Below are 24,759 nucleotides of genomic sequence, written 5' to 3'. Positions count from 1 at the left end.
TCAAAAATCTGCATCCAGAAAAACGTCAAAGCAGCTAGCTGAGATGGTCCCACCTCACAGACTACTGCAGCCAGCAGTTTGGTTAAGTGCAATGTCCCAATACACACAGACTGGACATAAAATGATGCAGCCAGCTCTCCCACGACTTAACCATTATCCCAATTTTCTCAGGGTCCTCTAAAGATGCCATTGCCCCTAGGCAGCAGGAAGTCATTTTAAGAACACAATACTCACATTCTCAACAGATGGGATAGGTGGTTTTTGGTCATTCAGTGGATTACGGATGTTTGTCTTTATTCAGGGAGGTTAGTTGCAATCTGTTATTGGTTATAGTCAATGAGGAAACTAAACAAATAAGGTTAAATTAAGGGATTCCTTTCTTTTTCTTTCCTCTATCCTTCTTTATCTAGTGAAAAAAAAGGGGGGGAGGGGATATAGGAATGATAGGACAAAAAGAGAGATTATTAAATCTACTTTTAAACTAAAAAGCAACTACTAATCTCAAATATTATATATTGGTATGGATTTTGTATATTGATACAAATTTAAGATTCTTTTGTTATATAACATATTGTATATATGTATATACACATAAAATATATGTATGTATTTCTACTCTTGTTTAAGGTATTGTACCTATGCAGCTCATTTAAAAATGTAATGTAAAGTTCTCGTCCTTGAAAGCTATTATTACAAACTATTTAAGATAACTATTTAGGATAATTAAGAAATGCAGGTTAGTAGTTAGTTATCTATAACAATCAAACTTGTAGTCATTAGGTATGTTTTTCAAGATTAAACAAAGATATATTTTAGATAGATGGTCTTCAAACACTTCACAGATCTACAGAATATGAAATTTAAAATGTTTTAATAACATGAGGCTTTTCATGACAGTGAGACACTTCTGATCCTGGCAGCACCAAAATACTTCAGAGAAGATGATGGGCATCGAAGAAACTCTATATGGAGTTTGCTTTCAGTGTGGCAAAGCTAGCCACTGAGCAAGAAACTCTTCTTGCCTCAGTTACTGACAGTATACTGTCTAATTGGACAAGCAAGACACAATGAAGTCTACTGTGAAACTTTGCAAAAACAAGATAGGACAGTCCTTCAAAATTCCTGCTTCACAGAACAGTCTGTCAGATAATGCAGGCCTGTGGGCTGGGATGGATGCCCCAACGTTACAGAGGAACTTTGTCTGACTGTCCAAACAGCCAGCTGTTTCTGTCATTTCTGAAGCTACTTGCTCTACACATCCTGTTTATTCAGGAAATATTTTATCCTTCCCAGGTCACTGATGTGGTTGAAGACTAGACAGTTATAGTTTTACAGTTTCCCTTGTTACTAATTTCAGAAAAGAAACTCACAAAGGAGATGTAAAGTTTATAAAGACTGAAAGACATATAAAAGCTTAAGCTGTTTATTAAGAAAATGTTTTAAAGTTTAAAAAGATATTTTTAGGTTGATAATATAAGTTACACTAGAAAGTGATTTAGGTACAAATCTTTGGACTCACCAATATAGGATAGATAATAGAGTACTTTCTCCAAAGTTGCCAAATAAAAATGGACTGGATATTGTAAATGTAATTCTTACCTGATAATTGTTTTCATTGCATGTAGTTTAACTGTGTTAGAGTAAAAAACCATTTCCTTCTTTATTTTAGACAAAAAGGGAGAAGTGTTGGGAGACATTTGATCATACTATATAAAGATGTGTCTCTGTCCTTCTTTGCCTGCCTAAGGCACGGTTTGATAAAGAGATGAATGGTGAATACTACACAGAAGAGGATAAACGGGACTTCCGGGCAAATGTAGAAACTTTGGGAAAAATCTGAGGGCAGGAAGGATTCACCAGCCAGAATCGGAGGAGGTCAAAGATACTGAGGAAAGGTACCGAGCTACATGGCAGAATGCAGATTAACATAAATGGGTTAATTTAAGTTTTAAAAGGTAGTTAGGAACAAGCTTAAGCTAAGGCCAAACTTTCATAATTAATAAGTCTCTGTGTCATCATTCAGGAGCTGGTGATCCAAAGAAAGACCAGCTATAGGCACATATACACATTAGAATCCTACTCAGCTAAGGAGAAAAAAGAAATGAAATTTGCAGGCAAATGGATGTAGCTGGAAATATAATTATACTGAGCCATGTAACCCAAGCACACAAAGTCCAATGCAGTCTGTTTTTCGTAATATGAATTCTATTTCTGATCTCTTACCCATGTGTAACAAAACTGGACTGAGTGTCCATAGAAAACAAGAAGAAGAAAGGTTCCATGAGATGTGTGGGCAGGTGAGAGTGTTACAGGGATGTAGAATACATGTGATGTGCAAATAAAGTGGTGGATACAGTAGGAAAAAAAAACAAGCATGGAAAAGGGAAGAGAAGAGTAGTTCCAAGAATCAAGATTCAGGAATATTTTCACTTATGAAGTGATTTCCAGCTCAGCCTGCTGGTACATAAGTATCCCTGTCTAAATATAAATATATATGCAGGATAGAGGTATAATCCTTTCATCCCAGAGTACATGAGGCAGAGGAGGATGATCTTTGAGTTCAAGGCTAGCTTAGTGAACACCAGGAGTTCCTGGATTACACAAGGAATTACAAAGCAAAACAAAATAGAGAAATGATAATATATATTATATATATAATAAAAAATAAAGTGAAAATCAAAGAAACTACACACACAAGTGTAATAAATACATTATAAATGTAGGGCACACTCAAGTCAACTATACAGCACAGTCTAGACTCAGCATCCCCAACCCACAAGCACAGCAAGGTCTATGTTGGGACAAGTTCATTGCTAGGACTCACTCAAGAGTGCTAGGGATATTCAGAGAAACAGCTTTACGAGGACAGAAGAGTGGGGGATATGTGGCTCAAGTCTGCCTGCAGAGTGCACACTTCAAGTGAACTTGGGCATAGGCACTATTGTGTCAGAATCCACCTCCACTGGACTGCACAGCACGAGGAAAAAATCCAGCCCTTGTCACCACATACCTCCAAAGCAGCCAATGTCTCAAATGCCATGTTAGGTCTCAAACCCTGGACAAATGGCTGAGGTGTCCATTAACATATTAAAGAAAAAGCTGGCTGCCAGTCCACCTGTTACAGACTCCACCTGACTGGCATTCTTTGCCCCCTATTCGAAACTCCCCAACCCAGTAATTGGGATGCGTTTTTCTTCCCTCAGCTTCTCTGATTCTATAAAACCTAGACTTTTTGTCTCCCGGCCACTTGGTCCCCTTCTCTCCTCCTTCTCTTCTCTTTGTCTCTTGCTCTCCCTACCCTTTCTAACATGGCCCAGTTCGTTGTGGATCATTCCAGAGGCCCCTGGCTGTGCTGTCTCTCTCTCATGTTTACAATGAACCTTCTCCTCCACTATACATGGGTGTAGTCATGTCCTCTCTTATTTTTCATTCACCTGCCACCCAGGATTCCAGGAACCCAAGGCATACTCACCATTTTGTGCATCTGATGTGTCCAGATGTCCTCCTGAAGACTCCTGCAGTCAGCAGAACACACAGTCACCCAAACAGGTGCTCAGGAGAATACCTTTTGCTAAGTCAAACCAAACAAAATAAAACAGCACTCAGGGTAGGAGCTGGCTCCAAGTAGATTCAAGCACAGGAACCACACAGGGCTTGATAGGAAACCTGAAATATTAGGAATGAGTTAATGCCTATGATGTTCTCCCACTTCATGTTTCAATGTGTCCATTTTCTGCCAATATACTTAAAACACACCAACAAGGAATACAATTACTCAATGGGTGGATAAAATAGACATACATGGCAGGAGTACTCCACTTAGGACCCAGTTATGAAAAGGAACACCTGAATTTCAGAAAAGGTTTTCTTTGCAGACGGCCATGAGGAAACCCTCCCTCCAGTAGAGTAAACATTCCCAAACCTCAGGATCTCACAGTCTGCTAACAAGGCGCCCACAATGGTCATTCTCTAGTGATGATGCAGAGACACTAAATGAGTAACCCTGAGACTTCATCATGCCTGCCTTAGAAGGCCCTGATTCAGACAACATAGCTGAAGCACAAGTAAAAACACTTCACATTCATAAAAACACTCACAGTCCTGATGAACATGATAAAGGTCCCTGAAGGAGAAATGAACGAAGGTCTTAAAGAAATCTACAAAAACAAACAGTGGAAGAAAATGAATAAAACATTCAAGACATGCAAGTGGAAATAGAATAAATTAAAAAAAAAAAACTGGAACAAAATAAAATCTGAAAATAAAAAATTTAGGAACTCAAACCTTACCTAGAGGCAAACCTCACCAAGAGAATACAAGATCTGAAAGAAAGAATCTTGGCCATTGAAGACACAGTAGAAGAAATGCCTAGGTCAAAGGAATGTTCAATCTAAAACACTCCTGGCACAAAACATCACTGAATCTGGGAAAGTATGAAAAGACCAATCTAACAATAATAGTAATGAATAGGGGAGGAAAAGAAACCCGTATTTTCAAGAAACTCAGAGAAGAAATAGATGCCTTGAAAATAGAAGCCCATCAAGGTATAAGATGCATACAAAACACCAAGTAAACTGGACCACAAAAGAAAATCTCCTCAGCACATAAAGCACATAATAGTCAAAACGCTAAAAGTACAGAACAAAGTAAGAATTTGAACAGCTCCAAAGAAAAATGACCAAATAACATATCAGGGCAAAGCCATCAGAGTAACACCTGACTTCTCAATGGATTCTCACAGCAAGAGGGGATTGGACAGACTTCTACAGACTCCAAGAGACCAAAAGTGCCACCCCAGACTAGTACACTCAGCAAAATTTGAATCACATTAGATAGAGAAAATAAGACATTCCAGGATAAAAATCTACTTGAAGCAACATTAATCTGAAAATCCTGCCCTATAGTGGTGCTCAAGAACTGTAACCTAAACAAGTTAACCACACCCAAGAAAAAATAGGAAATAAATTATCCCAAACCAGTAAATCAAAGTTGGGGAACACATACACACACATACACATACACACACACACATACACATACACACACACACACACACACACACACACACACACACACACACACACACACACACTCACCCCTACTACCAATATCAAAACAACAACAAAAACAAATTTGAAAGAATTAAGAAACACCGTTATCTGATAACATCCAATATCAGTGGGCTCAATTCCCCAATAAAAACACATAAACTAACAGAATGGATGTGCAAACAGGGTATATCTGTCTGCTGCTTCCAGGAAACACATCTTAACATCAAGGAAAGACATTACCTCCAGGTAAAGTGATAGAACAAATTACTCCAAGCAAATGGACCCAACAAGCAAGTGTAGCTATTTTAGTATGTGACAAAATACTAGACTTCAAACTCATACTGATCAGAGGAGATAGGGAAGAACACTATATAATCAATGGAAAATCCACCAAAATGATATTTCTATTCTTAACATCTATTTCCTAAACACAAGAGCATTCAAGCTTGGGAGGGGGGACCCACTACTACACTTAAATGACATATTAACGCTCACACAATAATAGTGGGAGACTTCACTACTCCACCCTCACCAATACACAGGTCATCTAGATGAATCTAAGTAGAGAAATGCTGGCACTAACTCATGGTATAAAATAATGAACTAAACAGACACTTACTGACCATTTCACTCAAATACAAAAGAATATACCTCCTATTCTACACATAGTATTTGTATAATATTATAGGTCCAGCCTTAATATTATAGTATCCCAGGGGCCCAGAAATGACACTACCAGTGGGTGGGAATGAATCTAGAGACATGGAGCTCTTTCTTTCAACTCATTTATTCAACTGCCACCATCATTCCGTCCAAAATGCTCTGCCTGCTTCTATGGGGACTCGTCTACATCTTTTCCAAGACAGCAACACCTTCCTGTTTACAATACAACATAAGAATTGCAAGGTCCCCACCAGAGGCCTCTTGACAACTTCATTTGCAATCCAAAAAGGGGAGAGAATAAAGGAAAAGTTAGATAGGAGCTGGAATAAATCAGAGAAGGAATTTATGTGCTAGGAATCTATCCTTACTGTGGTTAGGTGAAAATATTACGGGTCTATCATGAATGTGCTCAAACTACAAACTTACAGGTGATAGGGTAAAGAAATCTATAAGTCACTAAAAAAAAAAAAAAAAAAACCTGCCACTATTTCTGCTACTAGTTTTCTGACAGGGCGCGAGGGACAGGGGGTGGGGGGTAACTAATAGCTAATCAATTTGCATCACAGCTTGAAGCACCAGGTGAGAGGGAACCCCTTTGATCTAAGAAGTTGTTCTGGGGCAGTGAAAGATCTAAACTTGATTTGCATAAGAAACAAGGCTACAAAGCTACACACCTAGGAGGCCAGGCATTAGGCCTAGGAGACGTTGTCTCTAAAAGGCCGTTTACCTAGTTCAGGGGCTTCAGGCGCCTAGCAGTTCTGTTCCTCTCATCTTTTAAGGATTTGTTTGGGGCTGGCCCTGTCTTTGGATGTGGCTAAAACAAAATATTTGCAAAAGGCAGATACCCAATTTAAATGCTAAAAAGGGGAGCTGGGAGCTCAGAGGCAGAAAATGGCTACATGACTTTATCCAAGTACTTTGAGTGTATATGCCCGAGAGAGAGGGTCACACACATACACACATTCTGGGAGAATGGATTCAAACCCAGTGGCAATGGTGAGGCTTTCTGAATATCCATCCACCTCACTGAACATTCAATGAAACTTAAGGCCTGGATATTCCTGATTGGAGATCCTGAGGCCAAAACCAATACAGTTGGGGTAGAAGAAATCCCTAGGTCTGTGCAGACACAGGAACAGAATGGGGGCTGCTATGTTAACTATGTAAACACAAGAGTTTGGAATAAGGTAAACACATTTGAGGCGTTTTCACACCTTATGTTTCAACTCTTCCATTTTCTAATGTATTTTAGTTAAAAAATATTATTTAGCAGTTGTATAATACTTGGCTAAACCTTGACAGTGAATGGTTTTAAATAAACTTAAGACTCAATTTGTTAATTAGAAATATGACATATTTAGTGGAAACTATCAGCAATTATTTTGAAGAAACATAATATTTGGGGTTAATTACTTAAGGGAGTCTAAAATCACAGGACTAAGTTATTTTCTCAATCTTTACATTTTAGGAATCGCAGAGGCTAAAGATGTCCACAAGGCTAGGGCAGGTGAAAAGCCCTGTAAGCCTGAAGAGCTCCAACCTTATTGAGATGTGTACAAAAGTGAATACTGACTCACTGTTGGTGAGAGTTTAAGTTGCTGGAATTAATAAGCAAATCAGTGTGTGCTTGTCTCAATTGCAGGAAATAGAAATACTATTTCACCAAAGCATAAATTTCTCTGAATATAATGAGAACACTTTATACACTACAACAGATACATGCACACACATGGTCATTCCTGCTCTAGTCCCAATAGCTAGAAAAAGAATCAGCCTGGATCCCCACCAGCTGATATCCATATGATGGAGATGCAGTACATAAACACAATGATTTCCACTCAGCAACGAAGAAATCTGAAATTAAATGGGTGTAAGTGGAAATGTAATTACATTGAGTCAGGTAACCAAAACCCACAAAGTCAGGCATGGTGATGCAAGACTTTAATCCAGAATGCATGAGGCAGAGGAGGATGATCTCTGAGTTCAAGGTTAGCCTGGTCAACAATAAGAGATCCAGGGCTACAAAGAAAAACCCTGTTACAACAAAACAAAATAAATGAATACCTAAAGCCAGGTAGTGAAGGAGAAACCCTGTCTCAAAAAAGAAAAAATAACAAAGTATAAATTAACAATTAAATGAATATCAAAATAACTATACACTGAAGCATAACAAATACGTTATAAATGTGTTCCACATGCAAGTCAACATTCAAATAAAGAACATTTTCTCCACCAGGTAGAAAGCACACTTGTCTTTCTCTCATAAACACTCTGAAGGTTCCCAAATGGTCAGAAATTATACTACCTATACAAACCAACTGTCTAGAGGCAAAAAGAAAGAGATGACGTATTACTATTTTTCCCAAGGCCTGAAAACGTGGAAATTACCTGCTACAAAACTGACACTTCCAATCCCTCTGTTTAAAGCAGCTTACAGCAAAACTACCCCAGCAACAAAAATATACCAATTCCACGAAGCTTTTTGCCAGATTCACTGGCCTGTTCTGCAAAGTTGTGGGAACTTTTCAAAATTCCAATTTGGGACTCTAAAAAGGTCACTGCAAACCAAAAGTGAAGCCGACTGAAACTTCTATCTTTCTTCAGACCGGTAATTCTGGCCAACTGCAGTCAGGAGAACAATTAAAAATTCTCACACATTATCATTTTTTTTTAATGGAAGAAAAATGCAAACACCATACAGGATGAGGTGTGAAGGGGTAGACACGCAGTTTGGGGGGAAACTTTTTTTTTCTTTTTTGGTTTTTGGTTTTTGGAGACAGAGTTTCTCTGTGTAGCTTTGGTAGACCAGGCTTGCCTTGAACTCACAGAAAAGCACCTGGATCTGCCTCCTGAGTAGTGTGGGGAACTTTTTTAATAGAAGGAGCATGGAAAACAAGCTAAGAGAGACCAGATGGGAGAAGTGAGTGAAGGAGAGAGGGAAAAACTCCGAGGTGGTAACGGAAAACAAACTAAATCACTCCAAACGAAAGCACAAGAGGATGAGGGAAACTGAAAGATTACCCACGTCCCCATACAGCACAATCTGGACGCAGCATCACCAACCCACCAACCCTGCAAAGTCTGTGTAGCACAGTTCATGGCAAGGAGTCACCCAAGAGTGCTGAGGATTTGCGGGGAAGCAGCTTCACCAGGAGAGAAAAGTGGAGGGGATCGGGGCTCAAGGCTCCCTGTGGGGTGCACACTTTAAATGAAAGTGGGCATAGACATTGCTGGGCCAGACTCCACCTCCCACTAGACTGCTCAGCACCAGGGGAAACTCCAGGTGCTTGGCGCCGCAAAGGAGCTGTTGTGCCAACCCCGCCACCCAAGATTCCAAAAGCCAAGGGACACTCACCATATCGTACTTCCGATGTGCCTGGGTGTCCTCCCAAAAGAAACTGCAGTCAGCAGGACACACTATCGCCTAAAACAACTCCTCACAAGGACCCCTACCCTAGCAAAGCTTTAAAAAAAAAAAAAAAAAAAAAACTTCCGGGTCGCACACTATGACTATCCGTGCTCCTGATTGGACAGTGCCTTTTATACTCTCGTCCCTGATTGGCGAACTATACACTAGCCGCACCCTCAGCCTAAAGCATCTGAACATTTTAGAAAAGGTCAGGAGAAAGCCCTACAGCCGGCACTTTTAAGGAAGGCAGATTTCTGTGAATTCAGAGGCATTAAAGGCTACATGGTGAGTCCCTGACTCAAACCAAACATATGCCAGACATTGTAGAAGGATTTTGGGGTTTTATTTCCTCCGTGACAGGCTTTCTCTGGAGTTAGCTTTGTAGATCCGCCTGCCTCTACCTCCCAAGTGCTGGGATTAAGGGCGTTCACCACCATGCCCTGCTAGTGGCAGGCATTTTTAACCCCTGAAGCAGAGGCAAGATCACTAAATTGAGGCTCACTTGGTACAGAGAACTTAAGGATATACTACCCAAAGAAATCCTGTTTAGAAAAAACAAACGTATATACAAACAAACATGCAAAATACGAACAAAAGTAAATATAAATAAATAAAGAAAAAGATTAATATATAGACCTTGCGCTCTGGAATAAACTATTTCATTTTAGGATTTCATTGTATGGTAGGAACATGCTCTGAGATTTTGGGCACCCTCACTCACTTCTTGCGTATCCAGTAATTCCCCAACTGCCTTTTCCATGACTTTGGTCCTTTAAATTTGCTCTGTACATTCCAATCTCTTGACCCCAAAGCAGGGGGGGGGGGGGACGACACAGGGTAGGAGCAGGGCCTGGGTAGATTCAAGCACAGAAACCCCAAATAGGGTTCATAGGAAATCTCAAATTTGAGGGATGAGACAAAAGCTTATGTTTCAATGTATCCATTTTCTACCAATATAATTAAAGCACACCACCACCAACAACAACAACAACAACAAAAATGTACTTATTGGATGGATAAAATGGACATACGTGCCAGGAGTACCCCACTTAGGAATCACAGTTCAAGCAACCCTTGAACATCAAAAAATACTTTTTTTACCCAAGGTCATGAAATAGCCTCCATTCACTATAGTAAATACTCTAATTCTCAAGCTCACACAGACTGCTAAGAGCCCCGCAATTGTTATTCTCTAGTGATAATCCAAAGACACTAAATGATTTAGTCTTGAGACTTTATCATGCCTGGTATTGCTTGCAGGGCCAGGAAATAATTCCATTAATACCATGATGTCCCTGAAAGCAGTAATGTTACTCAGATGCACGTTAAGATTATTTCTTTTATTTCATGTGTAAGGGTGTCTTTCTTGAATGTACACCAGCAATCTAATGTGTGCTTGTTTCACTGGGAGGCCAGAAAATGATATCGTATCCCCTAGAACTAGATTCACAGACTGTTGGGAGCCACCGTGGGGATGCTGGGAATCATGTGTGGTCCTCTGGGAAAGAAGTCTGTGCTCTTAACTGCTAAGCCAGCAATCCCTTAATCACATTAAAATTTTAATAAAGTAAACAATAAAATTCACAAATATGTTCTTCAGGAGTCTGCCAAATTGGATCTCTCTAAACATGATCATCAAAATGTCCTTCATATGACAGGGACTGTTTTCACTAATCTTAGTCTTGATGTAACTGACTGTCCTAGCTAAGCAACCTGCATCTTGGGGAGTTCCAAAGTGCCCCCTTGAACAATATTATCACAGCTGGGCATGTTGACCATCTAACCCCACATGGAGGAGTAGAGGAAGGCAAAAAGTTCTCAACTATTATGAGTCAGCCCAGAGGGGAATATCTGCTGAGAAAGCCTATTTCCCAAGATAGCCTGTCTCCCTTGGGCAAACAATTTGAAAAGGGAGAGCCTGCATACCAGGATTTAGCACAGGAAGCTGCTTCAACTTCCTGTTACCAAGATCCTTGGAGCCCTAGAAAGAGTCCTGTAAAGGGCAGCTTTCTTCCATTGCACACCTTCTCTGCACAGCAGGAAAGTAGGGGAAACTTCCTCTATGTGCTAATGACCTGTGTTGTCCTATGAGGTCAAACTCTGGTCTATTTCCAGCCAATAGAACACTAATGAAAATACTATTTTTTCTCCAAGATACTCATCCAATAAAATGACTAACTACTGAATAAGTATCATAATTTTTTTCTACTTGGACAAGCACACTAGAGTAAAACAAATAACAATCCAATCCCAAGCCCATTATCCACTTCACTCGACAATCCAAGGACAAGCCTGAGAGAGTTTTTTAAAAACTCCAATTTTTGCCTCAAAAACAGATAGAGAAAGAAAAAAATCTGTCTTAAAATTTGCATCTTCTATGCCTGGGAATTTTGAGCCACTCTCACAGAGGGAACAATCCAGTCCTCTCTCATAATCATTTTTAAAAGGACAGAATACACACAATGAAGAGTTTTGCTTGGGGGAAGTATTGTAGTGCCAAAGCCTGTGTTTACCTTATGCCACGCATGGCTTAGGGCTCAGTACTAAGAAAACAGAAAATGGCAAAGATGATGACAGGAATACTCTGAAACCGCACAGACAAATCTGTAAAGGAAACAGGGCACACCTCCCGGAACCTGGCAAACCTCAGACTGGACTCTGCCACCAACCCGGCAGCTCTGCAAGTTCTGAAGAAGCACAGATTCCAGGTGCCTTTTCACCCAAAAAGATAGTAGCCTTGGACACAGTAGTTTCCCTGGGACAGAATAGGGTGGAAAGTCTTGTGCATGTTTCCTGCTTTAGCTCCATTTTCAGTGCTTTAGGAAGGATGAAGCCAGTGCAGAACTCTAAGACATGCCCCTCTGCACATGGGAGGGGGACATCTGGGCAGCTGCTCCACAGCCATAGAAATGTCACAAACACACAACCTACAATTCCAAGAGTCCAAGGCACATTCACTCTTTCCTGCTTCTGATGGATCAAGGTGTCTTTTTCACAGGCTTAAAATCAGCAGAAGGGAATGTCATACTGCCTCAGCATCCACACAGGATTCAAAGCCAGTGGCAATGATGAGGCTTTCTGACTATCCATGCACCTCAATGGCCATTTGATGAAGGGACGGAACAGCATCCCTGAATGACTAAAGACACATGAAACCTGGATATTCCTGATTCAAGACCCTAAGAGGAAAAGCAACAAACTTGGGGTAGAATGAATCCCTAGGTCCATCCAGACACAGGAACAGGGGGACCTGCTATACAAAGGCAGGAATTTGGAATGAAATAAACACATGAGGTTTTTTCACACCCTATGCGTCAACCTATCCATTTCCTTTTTTGGTTTCTTTGTTTTGTTCTTTGAATCAGCTCCTCTCAATTATGTAGCATTGACTGTCCAGGAACATATAATATAGACCAGGCAAGACTAGAGCTCACATCATCTGCCTTTTCCTCCAGATTGATGCTATAAAACATATAGCCCATTATTTCCTGCAACTCAATCTATCCATTTTCTAAAAGAAAATTAAAATACCAACTAGAAATACAATTACTGAATGAACAGAAAAATGAAATTACTTTGCAGCAATATTCAACAAAATATTCAAGATATGAAAAAGCAAGCCATAAAAATCAGACAAAGAGAGCCTAGAGAGGTGGCTCAGGATTCATTGCCACTGGCTTTGAATCCTGTGTAGATGCTGAGGCAGTATGACATACCCTTCTGCTGATTTTAAGCCTGTGAAAAAGACACCTTGATCCATCAGAAGCAGGAAAGAGTGAGCAACAGCACTAGTTGCTCGTCCAGAGGTCCTAAGTTCAATTCCCAGCAACCATATGGTGGATCACAACCATCTGTAGTGAGATTGAATGCCCTCTTCTGGTGTACAGGCCTGCATGCTGATAGAACACTCCTATTCAGAAAATAAATAAATCATTTAAAACTTTTTTTAAAAAAAGAAAAAAAAATACAAAAATCAGACAAAAGAAATTTCTTGGCCCCAAGTCAGGAAGAAGATTTACATTAGTCATTCATGACTAAGCTTCCCAGTCAGAGTAAGGATCCACAAGGAGCCATCACTGTCAGGGTTTAAATGACTTTTTTTTCTAAGACAAAATGTAATTTGTACTAGCAGATAGGTTATTAATATTTTATTGAATCTGGAATGATTGGAGGAAATGTGAATATGTGGCCACAATATTTGGAGACAGGGTAAACTTAGTAGCCTTTAGAATCCAATGGCTATGTTATATGAAATGTCTGTAAAACAAAAGAAACCACTCTAGATGTCTAGTATTTCCTTCTTTAGATATATTGTATGGAAACATCATCATTAAACAATAAAAAATAGATCTGACCCAGAACTCCCATCTGGACCAGAGGTGAGTGCCTGGGGTTATAGTCAGAGAGGCAACTGCCCCTGGGTCCCACCCCTGGGCACCACCCATCCCTGGAGAACCTGCCCAATGTGGCCCCAGTTTCAGGCCCTGCAGGAAGGCTCCCCTTTTCCAAGACTGCAGGCAGATCCTGCAGTCTCCACACCCTGCCCCCACATCCATTTGCCTGAGACCCCAGCCACTTCCTGAGAATCAGAGACCAGCCCCCAGCTTCCATGCTGCCCTGGAACTCCCACCTGGAGCAGAGGTGAGTGCCTGAGGCCCCAGAGAGGCCCTCACCTGGGTAACAGCCCAGGGCACCAGCCACTCCAGGGAAGACCTGCCCAACTGGACCCCAGGTTCTGGCCATAGGGCAGGACCCCTGCCTCCCCACCAGGAAGGTTCCCCCTCTCCAAGACCCTCTGGTGAACCCTACAACCTCCACGCCCTGCCCCCACACCCATATGCCAGAGACCCCTGCCACTTCCTGAAACTTAGAAACCAGACCCAAGCTTCCATCCTGCCCCGGAACTCCCATCTGGACCAGAGGTGAGTGTCTGGGGTTGTAATCAGAGAGGCAACCACCTCTGGGTCCCACCACCCCTGGGCACCAGCCATCCCGGGAGGACCTGCCCAACTTGGCCCCAGTTTCCGGCCATTCCTTCAGGCCCTGCAGGAAGGCTCCCCTTTTCCAAGACTGCAGGCAGATCCTGCAGTCTCCACATCCTGCCCCCACACCCATTTGCCGGAGACCCCAGCCACTACCTGAGACACAGAGACAAGCCCCCAGCTACCATCCCCGCCTCAGAACTCTCATCTGGACCAGAGCTTCCATCCTGACCCAAAACTCCTATCGGGACAAGAGGAGCTCCCATCTGGACAACATAAGGAGACTCCAGGGACTTCCTGAGTCCAGCCCCCCAGGTCCTATCCGGCCAGCACTCTCATCTGGACCAGTACTCCATCTGGCCCAGAGCTTCCATTTGGACCAGAGAGAGGCTGCTTAAATCTATCAGCTCTCTCTGGACCAAGTACACTGATAAGATCAAGAATGTACCCAAGAGGAGATGGGCAGACATCAAGGCAGAAGTACATACAACAAAATAAAGAGCAATACAGCATCACCAGAACCTAGCCCTTCTCCAACAGCTACACCTGAACATCATGTAATGGAAGAAGAAGAAGGAGAAGGAGAAGGAGAAGGAGGAGAAGAAGAAGAAGAAGAAGAAGAAGAAGAAGAAGAAGAAGAAGAAGAAGAAGAAGAAGAAGAAAACAACCTTATAAGTAACATCATGAAGAGGCTAGAGCCTTATATAGAGGAAATCAAAAATAAAGTAGAGGAACAGACAAACAAAAAATGGGAAGAACGCTATAAAAAAAACTAGAGGAAAGGACAATTAAAGCAGAAGAAAACAATAAGTTCTTGAAAGAAAATCATGAAAAAGCAAGGGAAACAGTCCAAGACCTGAAGAGGGAAACAGAAAAAATGAAGAAGACACTAGCAGAAAGAATGTTGGAAATAAAAAAATCTGAGTAAACTAAAAGGAACTTCAGATACAAGTAAAACCAACAGAATGCAAGAGATGGAAGATGAGATCTCTGGTGTTGAACATACGGTAGAAGAAATAGATTCATCAGTCAAAGAAAACACTAAAACCAACAAAGTCAAGACCCAAAATGTCCAAGACATTTGGGACACTATGAAAAGACCAAATCTATGAATAATAGGGATAGAGGAAGGAGAAGAATAGCAACTCAAAGGCACAGAAAATATATTTAACAAGATCATAGAAGAAAACTTTCCCAACTTAAAGAACGAAATGCCTTTGAAGATACAAGAAGCCTATAGAACACCAAACAGACTAGACCCCCCAAAAAAAGTCCCCTCGCCACATAATAATTAAACAACGAAATGTACAGAATAAAGAAAGAATATTAAGGGCAGCAAAGGAAAAAGGCCAAGTGACTTATAAAGGCAAACCCATCAGAATAACACCCGATTTCTTGATGCAGACCTTGAAAGCCAGAAGGACCTGGACAGATATAATGCAAACACTAAGAGACCATGGATGCCAGCCTAGACTAATATACCCAGCAAAACTTTCAATCATCATAGATGGAGTGAACAAGACCTTCCAAGACAAAACCAGATTTAAACAATACTTATCCACAAACCCAGCCCTACAGAAAGCACTAGAAGGAAAATTCCAACCTAAGGAAAGCAGATACACCCATGAAAACAGGCAATAGATAACACCACAGCAGTAAACCCCAAAGAAGAGAAGTACACACACACTACCACCAAAAAAAAAATAAAAATAATAACAGGAATGAACAATCACTGGTCATTAATATCCCTTAATATCAATGGACTTAATACACCAATAAAAAGACACAGACTAACAGAGTGGATATGAAAACAGGACCCATCTTTCTGCTGCATACAAGAAACACACCTCAAATTCAAAGACAGACACCTCCTAAGAATAAAAGGCTGGGAAAAGACTTTTCAATCAAATGGTCTTAAGAAGCAAGCTGGTGTAGCCATCCTAATATCCAGCAAAATAGACTTCAAACTAAAATCAATCAAAAGAGATGATGAAGGACATTACATACTCATCGCAGGAAAGATCCACCAAGATGAAGTCTCAATTCTGAACATTTATGCCGCAAATACAAGGGCACCCACATATGTAAAAGAAACATTACTAAAGCTTAAATCACATATAAAACCCCACACATTAATAGTGGGATACTTCAGCACCCCACTTTCACCTCTGGACAGATCTACCAAATTGAAACTTAACAGAGACATAATGGACTTAACTGATGTTATGGCTCAAATGGACTTAATTGATATCTACAGAACATTCCACCCAAACAAAAAAGAATATAACTTCTTCTCAGCACCCCATGGAAACTTCTCTAAAATCAACCACATACTTGGCCACAAAGCAAATCTTAACAAATACAAAACAATTGGAATAACCTCCTGTGTTCTATTGGACCACCATGGTTTAAAGTTAGATTTCAACAACAACAACAAAAATAAATAAATAACTACAGAAATCCTACAATATGATTGAAACTGAATAATGTTCAACTGAATTACCAATGGGTTAAGGAAGAAATAAAGAAAGAAATTAAAGACTTCCTAGAGATCAATGAAAATAAATATACCACATACCCAAACTTATGGGATACTATGAAAGCAGTGCTAAGAGGGAAATTCAGAGCACTGAATGCCCACATAAAGAAGCTGGAGAAATCTCATGCTAATGACTTGACAGCACAACTGAAAGCCCTTAACAGGAAAAAGCAAAGTCTCCCAGGAGGAACAGACGCCAGGAAATTATCAAATTGAGAGCTGAAATCAATAAAATAGAAATAAAGAGAACAATACAAAGGATTAATGAAACAAAGAGTTGGTTCTTTAGAAGATCAACAAGATAGACAGGCCCCTTATCCAAACTAACCAAAAGACAGAGAGAAAGCATGCAAATTAACAAAATCAGAAATGAAAAGGGGGACATAACAACAGACAATGAGGAAATCCAAAGAATCATCAGGTCATACTTAAAAACCTCTACTCCACAAAACTGGAAAATCTAAAAGAAATGGATAATTTCCTGGATAGGTACCACATACCTAAGTTAAATCAAGACCAGATAAACCATGTAAATAGTCTAATAACCCCTAAGGAAATAGACTTATTCATTAAAATTCTCCCAACCAAAAAAAAGGCCAGGACCAGATGATTTCACTGCAGAATTCTACCAGATCTTCAAAGAAGACTTAATACCAATACTTTTTAAAGTGTTACACACAATAGAAGCAGAAGGTATATTACCAAACTCCTTCTATGAGGCTACAATTACCCTAATTCCTAAACCAAACAAAGATGCAACAAAGAAAGAGAACTACAGACCGATCTTCCTCATGAACATTGACGCAAAAATACTCAATAAAATACTGGCAAACAGACTCCAAGAACACATCAAAACAATTATCCACCATGATCTAGTAGGCTTCATCCCAGGGATGCAAGGGTGGTTCAACATACAAAAGTCCGTCAATAAACAAACTCAAAGAAAAAAAAAACCACATGATCATCTGACTAGATGCAGAAAAGTCATTTGACAAAATCCAATACCCCTTCATGATAAAGGTCTTGGAGCGATCAGGAATACAGGGAATATACCTAAACATAATAAAGGCAATCTACAGCAAGCCAACAGCCAACATCAAATTAAATGGAGAGAAACTCAAAGCCGTACCACTAAAATCAGGAACAAGGCAAGGCTGTCCCCTCTCCCCATACTTATTCAATATAGTACTTGAAGTTCTAGTCAGAGCTATAAGACAATATAAGGAGATTAAGGGGATACAAATTGGAAAGGAAGAATTCAAGCTTTCCTATTTGCAGATGACATGATAGTAGACCCCAAAAATTCAACCAAGGAACTGATACAGCTAATAAAAACCTGCAGCAACATAGCAGGATACAAGATCAACTAAAAAAAATCAGTAGCCCTCCTATATACAATAGACAAACAGGCTGAGAAGGAAATCAGAGATACATCACCCTTTACAATAGCCACAAACGATATAAAATTCCTTGGGGTTACTCTAACTAAGCATGTGAAGGACCTATATGACAAGAACTTTAAGTCCCTGAAAAAGAAAATTGAAGAAGATGTCAGAAAATAGAAAGATCTCCCATGCTCATGGATAGGCAGGATTAACATAGTAAAAATGGCGATCTTACCAAAAGCAATCTACAGATTCAACGCAATCCCCATCAAATTACCAACACAATTCTTCACAGATCTTGAAAGAATAATACTCAAATTCATATGGAAAAACAAAAACCCAGGATAGCCAAAAGAATCCTGTACAATAAAACAACTTCCAGAGGCATCACAATCCCCGACCTCAAGCTCTACTATAGAGCTACCATAATAAAAACAGCTTGTTACTGGCATACAAACTGACATGTGGACCAATGGAATTGAATTGAAGACCCTGACATTAACCCGCACACCTATGAACATATAATTTTTGACAAAGAAGCCAAAAATGTACAATGGAAAAAAGAAAGCATCTTCAACAAATGGTGCTGGCATAACTGGATGTCAATGTGTAGAAGGCTGCAAATAGATCCATATCTGTCACTGTACACAAAACTTAAGTCCAAGTGGATCAAAGACCTCAACATAAATCAAGTTACTCTGAACCTGATAGAAGAGAAAGCAGGAAGTAGTCTTGAACGCATTGGCATAGGAGATCATTTTCTGAATATAACACCAATAGCACAGACACTGAGAGAAACAATCAATCAATGGGACCTGTTGAAACTGAGAAGCTTTTGTAGAGCAAAAAATATGGTCAACAAGACAAATCGACAGCCTAAAGAATGGGAAAATGTCTTCACCTACCCCATAACTGACAGAGGGCTGATATCCAGAATATATAAAAAAAACTCAAGAAATTAGACATCAAAATGCCCAACAGTCCAATTAAGAAATGGGCTATAGAACTAAACAGAGAATTCTCCACAGAGGAAGTTCAAATGGCTGAAAGACATTTAAGGAATTGCTCAACATCCCTAATTATCCGGGAAATGCAAATCAAAATGACTCTGACATACCACCTTACACCTGCCAGAATGGCTAAGATCAAAAACACAGAAGACAGCTTATGCTGGAGAGGATGTGGAGCAAGGGGACCTCTCCTCCACTGCTGGTGGGAATGCAAGCTTGTACAGCCACTTTGGAAATCAATATGGTGCTTCCTTAGAAAATTGGGAATCCATCTCCCCCAAGACCCAGCTATACCACTCTTGGGCACATACCCAAGTAATGCTCAATCATACCACAAGGGCTGTGTTCATATCAGCATTGTTTGTTATAGCCAGAACCTGGAAACAACCTAGATGCCCTTCAACTGAAGAATGGATAAAGAAAATGTGGTACATATACACAATGGAGTACTACTCAGCAGAGAAAAACAATGACATCATGAGGTTTGCAGGCAAAGGGATGGCTCTAGAAAAAATCATCCTGAGTGAGGTAACCCAGACTCAGAAGGACAAACATGGTATGTACTCACTCATAGGAGGATACTAGATGTAAAACAAAGATGACTAGACTGCTACTCACAACTCCAGGGAGGCCACCTAGAAAACGGGACCCTAGGAAAGACACAGGGATCACCCAATGACAGAGAAATGGATGAGATCTACATGAACAACCTGGATAACAGGGAGAGTGATGAAGGGCAAGGTTTGAGGGAAAGAAAGCTTAGGGGAGCAGGAGATCCCAGCTGGATCAAGAACAGAAAGGGAGAACGAGGAATAGCAGACCATGATAAATGAAGACCACATGAGAACAAGAATAAGGCAGAGTGCTCGAGAGGTCCCCAGAAATCCACAATGATACATCCTCTGTAGACTGCTGTCAATTGTCGAGAGAAAGCCTGATCTGACCTAGTCTGGTGATCAGATGGCCAAACAGCCTAACAGTCGTGCTGGAATTCTCATCCAATAACTGATGGAAGTGGATGCAGAGATCCTCAGCCAGGCCCCAGGTGGAGCTCCAGGTGTCCAATTGTCGAAAAAGAGGAGGGACTATAGGAGTGTGAATTGTTGAGCCCAAGATTGGAAAAAGCACAGGGACAAATAGCCAAAGGAATGGAAGCACATGATTTATGAACCAAAGGCTGTGGAGCCCCCAGCTGGATCAGGCCCTCTGGATAAGTGAGACAATTGAATAGTTTGAACTGCTTGGGAGGCATCCAGGCTGTGTGACCGGGACCTGTCCTTAGTGCATGAGCTGGCTGTTTGGTACCTTGGGCTTATACAGGGACACTTTGCTCAGCCTGGAAGGAGGGGACTGGACCTGCCTGTACTGAATCCACCAGGTTTAAATGAATCCCCAGGGGTGCCTTGATCCTGGAGGACATGGGAATGGAGGGGAGGGCCTGGAGAGAAGGTAGGGGTGGGAGCGGGAGGGGGGAGGACAGGGGAACCCATGGCTGATGTGTAAAATTAAAACACAAATATAATAATAATAATAATAATAATAATAATAATAATAAATAGAAAAAAATAAAAATAAAAAATAATCTAAAAGTCTAATACATTCATAATAATTATTATTTAATTGTGATATATAATTCCTTTTAAAAGCAGTTGTTATTTGATGATGATTTTAAAGTCTTTATTCAAGAGATATATACCATGGGCCATACAACCCCCACAGGAAATCATCCTAGACCTTACTTCTATCATGCTTAGAGTTTTCCTTACAGTCACATGACCACATCTTGGACACAGTTTATGCCAAAGAAATGAATTGCCAACCATCAGAGTCCCAACAGAGGGATTAATCTTCATGTTTTCCCTGTCTCTGTGCTTGGTATTACATTCATGTTATTTATTCCCTCAATAAACAAGACCAAAAATCTTAAGATCATGCCAAGAAGTGCAATAAATACTGAGCGAGAGCAGATACAACCTTTATCCATTGATTATATTGCTGTTGCGGTAGAAAGTCTCCAAATCTTCACCCTCAGCTCCTCAAAATGCAAGAGGAGAGGAGAACGAAAGAAGGCTGTGCAAATCTACCTTCTTATACCAAAGTTAATATTTTGGATTGTACCAACTTCAAACAATTGATAAGTTATAAAATAATTCCACAATTTCTCAGAGGCTATGCCCTGTGGAAGAATTTTCTCATGTTATTATGTGTTTCGGTTTTCTTTCTGCTAATGTGATAAATGCTATGACCAAAAGCACCACAGACAAAGAAAGGTTTTTTGTTTTTTGAGTTTTTTTAAATTTTATTTATTTATTTATTTATTTTATTTTTTGGGCATACGCTTCCAGTCACAACCCATCATTGAAAAATTCTTGGCAGTAAAATAAGTAGAAAGCATGGAAGACCCTGATCACTGGCTTCCCTGCTCACTGGCTCATATTCAGTTAGCTTTCTTATAGGGCCTAGGCTCACCTGCATAGGGTTGGTGCTGCCCAGTGGGGGCTGGGCCCTCCCATATCTATCAAGACAATCTCTCATAGACATAGCCACAGTCTCATCTGATCAACAAAATTCCTAACTTGAAGTTCCTTCCTCCAAGGTGATGCTGTTGTGTCAACTTGACAATCAAAATTAATCAGTACCCTATGACACCAAACACATTCATTTCCTGAAGTCCATTGAATTTTCCAAGACAAACTGAATGTGTGACAATTTACTTTTGATACAATAAAGACCATATACCCAAGCAGTTCAGTGCTCAGTTCTGCCATATTGTCCTTACCAGAAGCAGATCTAAAAGACATGTCTGCTCTGTGTGACCATTGGGTTATCATATGCTATGGGACATATATGTCTAAATTGACATTTTGTCCCCCACTTCTCCCTCTTTGTGTGTGTGTGTATCTGTGGTGATATACTGTGCACCCTAATAAAGCTTGCCTGAGGATCAGAGGACAGAGCCAGCCACTAGATTAGATATAGAAGTCACACACTGGTGGCCCACAACTTTAATCCTAGCACTTGGGAGGCAGAGATCTGTCTGGATCTCTGTGAGCTCAAGGTCACCCTGGCCTACAAGAGATTGACTCAGTCTAGGAGAGAAAACAGAGCCAAGCAGTGGTGGCACACACCTCTAATCCCAGTACCGGGAAGCACACATACCTTTAATCCCAGGAAGTGATATGGCAGGGCTGAGAAAGGTGTATAAGGTGTGAGGAGACAGGAGCCAGAGGCTTTGTTGGCTGAGGAGTCCTAGAGGTAAGGAATGGCAGTGGCTGCTCTGCTTCTCTGATCTTTCGGCTTCCGCCCCAATATCTGGCACAGGATTTTCCGTAAACAAGACCATTTTGAATTCAAACAACATGAGTTCCTTTCCCTCACCCTGCATTTCTCTCAGTATTTAAAAAAAAAAACAATGAAGCATTATCCCTCCAGTTGGCCCCTGTAAGAGCCAGAGTCTCCTGTTCTTTCCTCTCGCAGCTGTTCACTCGCCTTTCCACTGGGGATCACTCAGCAGAAAGCGCACCAATAGCATTAGAGCAAGGGGACTTTCTAACAGAAAGATGACATAAGTGTTACACTGCCATTCCTTTAAAATATTTATAGTTGTGTGTGTGTGTGTGTGTGTGTGTGTGTGTGTGTGTGTTTCCTTGAAAGTGGATTTACCCACTGTAAGCCACTGTGAGCCACCCATCATGGGGGCTGGAAAAAAATCTTAGCTCATCTGCCAGGACACAAGGACTATTGGTTGCTGAGCTAGCACTCCAGTTCCTCTTAGGTTCTTGGTGTGTTCATCAAGTTTAGCACCCTCACATAACTACTTACCAAGACACAAAGGTTTCGATATACTAAAACATCATTTCAACATTGTGATATTCTGTTTGAACTATAACAAATAAAGCTTGTCTAAAGATCAGGACAGAGCCAGACACAGAGTTAGCCATAGAGGTCAGGCAGTGGTGGCACACTCCTTTAATCCCAATACTTGGGATCTCATGACTTTACTCCCAGTATTTGGGAAGCACACATGCCATTAATCCCAGCACTAGAAAGGTTGAGACAGGAAGCGATATGGCTGGGCAGAGACAGGCATATAAGGCAGGAGGAGACAGGAACTCAGCCTTTTCAGCTGAGGACTCGGGGGCATTCAGTCTGAGGATTTGTGGAGACAGGGTCTTCCCCTTTCTGCTGAGGAGCTGGCAAGATGAGAAAAGGCTGTGGCTTCTTTCAGCATTTACCCCAATATGTGGCTCTGGGTTTTTATTATAAGACCAATCAGGATTTGTGCTACACAACATGACTGAAAATACAAATCTGATACAGTAGTACTGTTGAGTTTGAAGTAAAGGGCATCTTCAAGTCAAACCTTAGCTAAAAAATTTTCAAAAAGAAATCTACTATTGATGTTGAAGATAGCTAACAATCCACCCCCTCCAATAAAAATGGGAATTGAAAACCAACAGGAAACCTAGACAAGGAGGATTTTTCAAGAGATCAGATAAATTAATAAATTAGATATCCTGGTCAGAGGAGATGGCATATAGAACAGATCAAGTCTCCAGATTAGATACTCATACATACACTTATGGAAACATAAGCCACCAGTTCCTATAGCTGATGTGTGGTGATTAACCACATCTGAAAATCATCAGGATATTGGGTAGATTGAAAACCTATTATGTGACAGGAATCTCCTTCCAGAAAACTAGGTAGGCTTCCCAGAGACTTCATTTCTCTTCTGTTTCCCCAGATCCAGTCAAGCATCCTCACCCCCAGCTCGGCCAGAGAATACCTGTGCTAGCCTTCTCTGCCCCTCTTCTTCCCCCCACTCCTATCCTCTGCTGATTTCATAGATCTTCCCATTCTAACCTCCCTCCCCCAACCAGTTGCTTTGTCCCAGCCCTCAACCCCAGCAGAAACCCCCAGCTAGCCCAAGTTACCTAAGACCACACCAGCTAATTAGGCCAGGAAAATGGACAACACACAGCCATCACATTTTCTGAAAATCCAGAGAGGAAACAGAAACCAAGATACATAACATCCATCCAACAAAGACAAATCCAGAAATTAGCACCTAGGCCCATAATCACCCCAGATCCAGACACCTAATCACCAATGTAAAAACTCAGTTAAAAATATCCAGGGCTATAAGTCTCCACTATAACTCAGCTATCCTACCAGAGCAGGCCCTGAATATTCCAACATAAGTGAATGACAAGAAAAATACCTTATAACCAAGTATATGAAGATTGATAGAGGTACTCAGAGAGGAAATTAATAAATCCTGTCTTAGTTATGTTGTACCCAGAGTCCCCCAAAGACCACCAAGAGACCGAATCCAATGCAAAAGCAAAGAGTCTTTTTACTATTATGAGTTAACTCGGGACTCTCGGACTGTCTGACACAGCAGCAGAGCAGAAGAGACCCAGAGTAGCAATGATGCAGGATTTTTAAAGCAAGGGGGGCCTGGGCTCTACAGACTGCATAGGAACAGACTCAGGATTGGTTTATGCGAGTGGCAATCATGTAGTAACTTTTAATTGACTAGGGTTAGTTGGGGGTTACAGTTACCAGTTTTGGGCAGGCCTGACAAGTCCCAGGCTGTGCCCTGGAGCTGCCATGGAGTTGGGGTTTCAGAGTGGAATTTGCTGGCATGAGTGACAGGGAGAAGAAACCAGGACATAGTGGTTGGAGGGGCCATATGGGATCCCTTGACCGGTATG

General features: G+C 40.9%; 1 pseudogene; it reads right to left on the bottom strand.

Annotated features, from left to right (window-relative positions):
* The window catches only part of LOC118571943, a 106,590-nt pseudogene extending 97,419 nt beyond the window's left edge, over positions 1-9,171 (bottom strand).
* Positions 9,172-24,759: the final 15,588 nt, after the last annotated feature.

Source organism: Onychomys torridus, chromosome 21 (assembly GCF_903995425.1).
Source record: "Onychomys torridus chromosome 21, mOncTor1.1, whole genome shotgun sequence".
NCBI classification, from domain to species: Eukaryota; Metazoa; Chordata; class Mammalia; order Rodentia; family Cricetidae; genus Onychomys; species Onychomys torridus.
Note: the sequence above shows the minus strand (reverse complement) of the source record. Positions and strands in the feature narration are given on the sequence as shown.